Source organism: Prosopis cineraria, unplaced genomic scaffold (genome assembly GCF_029017545.1).
Source record: "Prosopis cineraria cultivar Desert tree isolate PC_DT_omini unplaced genomic scaffold, ASM2901754v1 PC668, whole genome shotgun sequence".
Lineage (NCBI taxonomy): Eukaryota > Viridiplantae > Streptophyta > Magnoliopsida > Fabales > Fabaceae > Prosopis > Prosopis cineraria.
The window spans coordinates 13,227-21,424 of NW_026555993.1; the positions used below are offsets into that span (position 1 = coordinate 13,227).

Consider the following 8,198-nt stretch of genomic DNA (forward strand, 5'->3'; position numbering starts at 1 on the left):
CTCCTCCTAAGCCTAACAATATAGGATGACTTTATATTAAAATTTATACTATTCATAAAATATAAAAAAATCTAAATAATAGTGCAATTCGATAAAATACTTTCAGCGAATTAATAGAGAAATGATTAATTTTAACTTAAATTTAGGAGGACTTTATCAGAACAAATAACAAGCATTGACACATAGTCCATGAGGGTAAATAACCAATCAAGCGTGGACACACAGTCTACGAGGATAAGTAACTAGTCAAGTGTGGCTGAAAGTCATGAATCAAGCCTAAGCATGAAGCCCATGAAAACAAGCATGAATAAAATGCTCACGAACAGCTGTCCCTCTATTCCCCACGTGCATTGGCCATCATACGAGGCTAGCACCTCCTATAAGCATCCTATTAGTTAGGCGTACCATAGTGTGCCAAAGGCTAATGGGACTGCCATTAGCATCTAGCTTTCTGAACTTAGTCTTCTTTAATAAAAGCAAGCATGTATGAAGCGAGAAAATAATTTCAAAATTTTCTCTTTCAAATACTATTCAATCATCATTTTGCATTGTCCAAATTTATTATTATTTCCTCCATACATGAATCATTGCATTAAAAATTTTATATGAACATAGAATTCAGTAATTAAATTGCTTTTTTGAAAAATAAAATCATTTATCATATATAAATCATTAGTAAAATCAAGACATTTTTGTTAATAAGACAATTATTAGAAAATAAGATTAACAATTACATTTTTACAATTTATAAAGGAGTAATAGTAAAATTTAAATAAAGAAATTTATAAACACTTTATTAAAAATTTATTTAGAGCGCTACCCACTCACCTAAAAGTTTTTTAAAATTTTATAATTGGCTTCTTTTACTTTTCCCTTTAATTATAGTGATGCTCTTAATTTCCTAACAACAATCACAATTTTAAAGTCATTTATCAAATAGTTTTCCAACATTTGGTGAATATTCAAATTCAATTCCCAAACAACATTATAACCTAAAATATACAATCCATAAACTCATTAGCAATTAACTAACTTATAAGCAACCTAACTAAAACAAGAGAAAATATTCCACTTCTCTTTTTATACCTTCGTAAAACTTAATGAAATGCCACAACCATCATTTACTTTAACATCATAATCTACTTTAAATATTTTAGGATTCCAATTGAATGACTCAACTCACTACTTATACATGTTCCTTCAAAAATAATAATATGAAAAGTGAACACTTACATTCTATCAAATTCTTCTCCTATACTTCTCAAACTTAACACCACATTATCAATAGACGCAAACAATCACACATGTACTTCACAAAACTTCTATATAGAAATTAATCATTTTAATTCAACCAAATTACTCCTTTGAATATTTTAACAATTCAAATATACTTGAGTCAAATAAACTATTTGACACATCATTATTCATCCTTATACCTTCTTATAATCTGTCTTCAATCATAAATCATAATAAATTATATCAACTATTTTTATACTTTCTTTAAACTTAATAAAATATTATACAAACATTCTATGTAATCCTTGCTCCTAATTTGATATTTTCAAATTTTAATTAATAGATCAAGACACTTCTCACTTATATATTTCTCCAAGTTATATTATACCAATTTAACAACATTGTTTCCATAAAAAATTTTCTCTCAAACATTTCTATAAATATCTTAAATGCATCCAAATTAAGTTCATAATAATCATTCAACCATTTAATCAACTTCCAACATTACCTTATTATCAACATTCAGCTCATCATCAACCAAAATCATGCATAGCCTCAACAGAAATTACAACTCAAATTCAAAAAAAAAAAATTATGACAGCAACTCAAAGAAACAGGGACGCATTTCTTCAGTGAGGGAAAGAAGGAGGATCCATGTTGGAATTGAAACCGAAGGAGAAGAAGGAAGAATCATTGTTTTACCTCCCACCAAAATGCGGTGGGGCTGCCACCGTTCAACTCACGAACCACACTGAAGAAGAGAAGGGGAGTTTCAATCCAGCTGCTCAACGAGGATGAGAAACAGAAATTACAGACCAGAAAAAAAAGAAGAATGATTTGAGCTTGCTATGCACAGACAGGGACGTCCAGCCATTTCCAGCAGCCAACGACAACGGCGGAGAATCCGATTGTAGCGAAGAGGCACAGGTTAACAGCAAGCAAAGGAAATCAACGAGAAAAGCCAGAGAATAGGACCGATGATGAAGAACCAGAGGAGAGTAATGGCGGTGAAGTGAAAGATGGGAATGCTCCATTTTTCTTTCGGGCAAAGAAATAAAATCTGATCAAAGAAATGTTTGTGAAAATTACAAGAAAGGCCCAAAAAAAGTACAACAAAGGCACAAAATCTTCTTATAATAAATAAAAAATAAAATAAAATCAAACTTTTACTTTAAATTTTTAATTTTAAAAAAATTGCTAGCATAAACTACTACAAACCACCACCCTTATATAAAACTAATTTAAATAAAATTTTAATTGAAAGAGAAAAATTAATTTAACTTAATTTAAAATTTATGGTCATTACACTTTATAATGAATTATAGTCATTTAATATTATAGAATATTCATTATTTTTGGAAAATTGAAACTTTTTGTCCTTTAAGTTTGCCTTCATTATTAATTTAGTCTTTCAAATTTAATTTTTATCAATTTGATCCTTTAAGTTTGCTTTAGTTTTTATTTGGTCCATATTGTTTAAATAAATATGCTAATATGGATAACTAAATATTAATGGTAACCATGTATATTAATTAAACAAAGGTGTAATTATTTATGTAGAAAAAACTCAAAAATTTAAAAATAAAAGAAAAAAACACAGCACAAGTGACTAGATTAATAAAAATTAAACTAATTTGAGGGTTAGTTTGTCTTGTTAATTTTTCACATAACTTGATTATTCTTTGGAACCTTAATGTTCAAAATATGTACTGCTTCCTCAAACATCATGCTTGGGGTTTGGTTTTGATTGTAGGAGTAAAGACTTTAATTTTAAGGCTGTAAACCTCATTAGGTTTTAATTATGAAAGTAAAATGCAATTTCCTCCATTAATTCTTAAAGACTAAAACCATTGTTAATACTCCACAAAATTTCATTGTCTAATATGATTCATGTTCAAGCTGAGATCTGTACATAATTGGCCGTGCCATTGCTAGTTTTCTTCCTCTGATGCTCTTCTTCCTCATACTTACCACTCAATTTGTTTTGTAATTTTATAACAGAGAAATCCAATTCATAGATGTCAGAGAGTTGAATCTAGTGTAGACTGTTAATTCTCTCTATATTTTGTTCACAACAATGACATTTTTTCTTTTTGTGATTTTTTTTACCACATTGGTCAATTTTAGAAACTTTGAGTTCACTCTATTATTTGGTGCAATTTCACATCATGAGCAGCGAATCCTTCCCCATATCTGAAAGTGAAAATCTCTCTAATCTTTTAAAGCTTTGGAAATTCTCCACATCTAGTAGATACAAAGATCAAGCTTGAAGTTGCTTCTTTAATCTCCTTAGGACAATCACTATCTCAAACATTTGATTTTATTGAAGTGAGTCATTTTGGACATGATAGAATACATATAGATAGGAAAAGATAGAGAGAAAGCTAACATATTCTTTTCAAGAAGTTTAGCTCTTCCTCTGAGAAAGTTGCAGTAATTTCTATCACAACAAACACATCCACCATATTTTATTCTCTTATTAACTGCTCCACCTTTTAGTTACAACTCAAATTCATCAGTGATATAAAAAGACATACTCTAAGGTAAATTCAAAGTACACAAAACAAATGCATTGATTTAGTCTATATATTATAAAAGAGATATATACATTGTCATGTGTCCTACATCGAGAAGTTTATAAAAGAACTAAAATTTATGAGTTCAAGGGATTCTTTCTAATGAAATAGGTAATCTGTCAAAATGTACAGATTATAACTGAATGCTAAGCCAAAAATAATGACTTTCATTAATGAAATAAGGGTCCAAACAAGACTATTTATATACCACAAAAGTAACTAAAACGGCACGACAAACAATAAACAACATTACTGAAACTAACTAACTAAAAAACATTATTTATTCTCAATACTCCCCCTCAAGTTGGAATTATGCAAATCAATAGTTTTCAACTTGTAGAGAAACCTATAATGAGATTTTTTGCTTGAAGATTTAGTCAACACATCTGCCTCCTAATCTACAGAATGTACATGACACAAAAAATCTTTCTTTATTGTAATTTTTCCCTTACAAAGTGGCAATCTATCTCTATGTGCTTAGTTTTCTCATGAAATATAAGATTGTTGGCTATGTGAATTGCTACCCTACTGTCACAAAAAACTTGCACAGGGCTAGACCATGCAATCCTAAATCCTTCGTCAGTCCCAACACTCAAAGCCTTGTACTCAACCTCAGCTGATGATTTATATATAGTACTTAGCTTCTTTGTTTTCTAGGAGATTAAGGAGTCTCCTAGTTTTAATAAATAACTAGAGACCGATCTTCTTGTAGTATTACACACTGCCCAATCTAAGTCACAGAATCATGTCAACTTTAAACTACTTTAGAACTCAAGAGTATTCCTAAGCCTGGATTATTCTTTAAGTGCCTCAGCACATTCTTTGTTTCTGCCATGTGTATTTTCATAAGGATTGCATAAACTAACTCAAGTACTGCACAGAAAAGGAAATGTCAAGACATGTTATTATCAAATATATTAACTTACTAATACATCTTCTATATTCTCCTAAGTCCTTCAACCATTCCTCTCTCTTATTTCTTTCCTTCTTATAGGTTGTCAATGTTAAATTTTGTGCCATAGGAATCAAAAATGGTTTGCAACCACTCATCCCCATTTCAAACAATAAATTCAACACATATTTTCTTTAATTCATGACAATACCCTTATAGGATCTTGTCACCTTAATTCCCAAGAAATATTTTAACGAGCTAAGGTCTTTTATTTTAAACTTGCTATACAAAAAATTGTTGGTCTATGTAATTCCATTTTTAGAGCTACTAATGATTAATAAGTCATCCACATAGATGAGAATTAAAACCACACCATCATGAAAATGCTCAACAAACAATGAGTAATCATTCATGCTTTGACTAAAACCCCATTCTTTTAAGGTTTGAGTTAACTTATAATTCCACTATTATGAAACTTGTTTTAGGCCATACAAGGACTTATTGAATTTACAAACTTTAATTTTACTCTCCCCCTTTCCAAGAAGACCCTAAGGTATAGTCATATAAACTTCCTCATTCAAGCCTCCTTGCAAAAATGCATTATAGACATCCATCTAGTGCAAAATCTACTTTTGTTGGGTAGCTAAGGATAGAATAGATCTAATAGTGACCATCTTTATAATAAGGGAAAAGGTTTTCTAATAGTCTACCCTTTCTCTTTAACAGTAACCCTTTGTTACCAACCTAGCCTTATATCACTCAACACCGCCATCAACCTTACATTTAATTTTGTACACCCATCTACAACCTATTGGTTTCTTTCCCTTTAGAAGTCAACTATTTTTCAGGTCTCATTATCTTCAAATGCTTTGAGTTCAACATTTATAGACTTAACCCACTTAGTATGCTTAGTAGCCTGTTCATAGTTCCTAGCTCTATATCAGAATCAATGGAAGAGAAAAAGCATTTATAAGATGTAGAAACAAATTTATAAGAAACTTGCCATTGTAGGGGACTTAATATTATATGTATCATAGGCAAATAAACATAATCTTTAGACCAAATAGGTGGTTTCTTCTCTCCAACAGGTCTAACTCTATGTTGTTCTTGATTATCAAATTCAATTGTCACTACTGCAAAAATGGCAATATTCAACGGTCATTTTAAATGATATTCAATGGTTATGAATTGTTGAGTAATCAGGCGCTGAATATATTCTAAACTTTTATTCAACGATTTATTCTTCAAAACCATTGAATATATGGCCGTGAGACATTTTTTTAAAAAAACTAATAGAGAATATGCAACGGTTTAAATAAAAAACCGTTGCATATACTTATATATTCAACGGTTAAAATATTAATCGTTGAATATATGGCCAGAATATGCAACGATTTTTCAGAAAACCGTTGGATATTATTAATATATTCAATGGTTATAAAATTTAACCATTGAATATTTTAGGTTACATTTTTATTATTCATCCTTTACATTTCTAACAACCCCTACATTGAATATTTACAAATACAGTATACAACACACCCATAACAAAATTTCAATAGCCAATAATATTATCCTATACATAAAATGATAAAATTTATATGGTGCATAACTACATAAGCTATATACAATTTGAACTAGCTTAAATTAAACCTATAAGTGGCCAAAATAAAGCTTCATATCTCAAAAAATTGACCAAGTAGGTATAACTATATCTATGTCAAATTTAAATATATACCAACATCATCTATTTCTTTACTGTTGCTAGTTGTTATAGCTAAACCACGCTTGAAAAATGCCACATGCTAGCTCTTCAAGGACTTCTTCCATTTGAGCCTTAGTAAATGTGTCGCAATATGCGTCCTCGTAGTACTAATTGCAAAAACAACAAACTAAAGTCATGTTAATTACTAAAAATATTAAATAATGAAGAGAATGTCAACAACATATATACATTTTCTGGAAGAGTCCCGACAGGAGCATGTTGAATTATGTCCTTCATATATCTCATGATAGTGTACCCATAATCCCTAGCTTTGTCATGTTATTCCAGGCACTACGATCACACATTAGATAAAAAATCTGATCAGTTAAGGACATGACATGACTTATATTTATGTTGTAAACACATAATTAATGATAAATACATATACCTTAATAATTGTCCATGATATTGCTTTATCAAGGCGACCACTACCCATTATTAGTTGTCGAGATTGTTGATTGACCTTAGTGCAGTACATGACAATGGCTCTAACATGCAATAGAAAAGTTAAGAACGAATTACATATATATATATATATATATATGCACAAAACTTAGTAAACTTACTAATCAATCATCTCTACTATATGCAGTTTGTTGGTAGGATCACCACCTCTAATAGGGTCGAGATACCATAATCTCCCTATAGTTGGATTGATCACAAGTATCATCCAATGCCCCCTATGATAATGATTACAATTAGGAAGTGTCATAATTTAATTTTGAATAAAGCAAAGTATCATTAAATGATTTACCCATCACAATAAGATGCCATGAATATTTGTTCTTATTAGCGCTATATTACTTGAAGTATCTAGAAAGCATCTGAGCTATTTCTAATCCTTACTTAGGACTCATTGTCTTGTGGCCATAAGGAGAGATCGAGTAGGGACTGACAAGTATAACCCTCTTTGCTACATCTCTCCCAGCAAGCATGTAAAAAAACAGGTTTCTTAAATAATGTCAACATAAATTGATCAATAAATGATTAAGATATAGATATTGGTAAATATCTAATGTAAGGTTTTAGAAACATACCTTATATATAAGTTACATAAAGTAGTGGTAGCCCATGCATGGCTAAATAAGTTACTCAAAACCTCATTGTTAACTTGATCAATAGACTCCAGATCTCCATACATTGCTGTAGGGAAAGGGAGCATTACTCCTTCTTGTGTCTCTGCATATGTCTTAAGCAACTTTTGGTGTCTGTCGGGTGTGACTAGTTGACGCTAAGGTGTTAATTGAGAGGCTTTAGGCATATAGGTTTAAGGGAGAACCTTCGGTGCATTCTTGGGAAATGTGATGGACTCCTTAGATTTTTCAACGGAGTTCTTATCATTTCCCCTATTTTGCTTATTATTCGCCAGTGCCTTCATAGCCTTTAATGCTTTCTTGGCCATAGGCTTATCAACAGGCTAGTTTTTCTCACATACACACACATATATAGTTAGAGATCAATTACAAATAAATTTCAGTTATGAATTTAGACGTTATACCTTTGGGGACAGTGCTGAAATACGTATAAGACGAACTGGCCATGCTACAAAGCTTCCAATTACATCTACTACTGTCCTTGCATCTTTAGTAGGGTGAGGTAGATCATAATTAAGTTTTTCAACTATCTTCAAAGAAACCTTGACTGTCCCTTCAGGGAGAATCTCATTGTAAAGTATGATTTGGCTAGTAATATTATACATTCGTCCCAGTGCAACCAAACTGCCATTCTC

The 8,198-nt window shown here is 30.9% G+C and overlaps 1 long non-coding RNA gene across 1 annotated transcript; it reads right to left on the reverse strand.

Annotated features, from left to right (window-relative positions):
- Positions 1–6,451: 6,451 nt before the first annotated feature.
- On the reverse strand, positions 6,452–6,933 carry LOC129297964 (uncharacterized). Its single transcript, XR_008590285.1, has 3 exons — positions 6,858–6,933; positions 6,659–6,760; positions 6,452–6,576 (listed from the first exon to the last, which is right to left on the reverse strand). It is a non-coding gene; the product is annotated as an uncharacterized LOC129297964 (long non-coding RNA).
- Between the last annotated feature and the right edge of the window lie 1,265 nt (positions 6,934–8,198).